This window comes from Odontomachus brunneus, unplaced genomic scaffold (assembly GCF_010583005.1).
Source record: "Odontomachus brunneus isolate Ranch 3 - 2012 unplaced genomic scaffold, Obru_v1 Obru_scaffold_197, whole genome shotgun sequence".
Taxonomy (NCBI): Eukaryota; Metazoa; Arthropoda; class Insecta; order Hymenoptera; family Formicidae; genus Odontomachus; species Odontomachus brunneus.
Window position 1 is genome coordinate 298,208 of NW_022639647.1, and position 1,389 is coordinate 299,596.

Here is a 1,389-nt window from a genome sequence, read left to right on the forward strand (position 1 = left end):
TCCCCCACCCTCACCCTACTCCTCGTTTCCCTCATCAAGTCCTCACATCTTCTCACCAACCCCTCCCTTACTCCCCTCCTTCTCATCGTCCTCCATAATATCTCTCTGTCCACTGAATCAAACGCAGCTCTCAGATCCACAAAAAACGCAACCAGCTTTCCTTTCTCTCTGCTTATCTGCTTGCTCACCAAGTGATTCAACACATATATATTGTCGATCGTTCCCATTCCTTTCCTGAACCCCGTTTGATTCTGTGGTACCATCCCCCCTTCCTCTATCTCCTTCTCCATTCTTTCCCCCAACACCATCGCATACACCTTGTACGCCGACGATGTTATCGTTACCCCCCTATAGTCCCCTACCCTCTCCCCATCCCCCTTCTTTCTTATCGGTACTATTATCCCCTCATTCCATTCCTCTATCCATTCCTTCCCTCTCCACACCCTATCACATACCTCCCACAACCCATCTATTACCCTCTCCCCACCATACTTCCACACCTCTCCAGGAATATTGTCTTCCCCCACCGCCTTCCCATCCTTCAACCTCCCCACCGCTCTCTTGATCTCCTCCCTTGCAATCCCCGGTTCCCCATCCTCCTCCTCCCTCCCCCTTGTCTCTCTCACCACTCTTCCCTCCACTCCGCCCATTAAGCCTTTAAAGTACTCCGTCCATTCCTCCATTTTGATCCGCTCGTTCATCCCCCTTCTCCTCCTTCTCTCCCTATTCACTACCTCCCACACCTGACCTTCCGTCTTCGCATTCCTAGCCACCTCCGCCCACCTCTCTCCCTCTTCCTTTCTCTTCCTCTCGCACAGCTTATTATATCCTCCTTTAACCTCCCTATATCTCTCCCCTCCTCCTCCCGTTTTCCTCCACTTTCTTAACTCCCTCCTTACCTCCCTCTTCTCTCTCCTACACTCTCGGTCCCACCATCTTCCCCCTCCCATCCCCCCAATCTCCCCCTGCCCCTCCCTCATTATAGCCTGTATATCTCCTTTGATCTCCTCCCATCCTATAACCTCCCTTTCCCTTCTCGCTCCCCTCTCTATTCTCTCCCTGAACTCTCTCCTGCCCTCCTCCGTCCACCTCCACCTCCTCCCTCTCCCTCCTCCTACCTTTCTACTGATCCCCCCTCCCCCTTTAATCCACACCACCACCGGAAAGTGATCTGAATCTACCCTATCCTCCACCCTTATCCTTTCCACTCTCTCCCATACCTCTCCGTCCCCTACCACATAATCCAACACTGATACCCCCCTTCCCCCTGCATACGTCCACTCCCCCTCTTCATCCCCTTTCCCACACCCATTAAATATATACCACCCCTCTTCCTCCAATTTCCTCAACAACTCCCTCCCCTCCCTGTTCACCTTCCTGTCTCTCGAC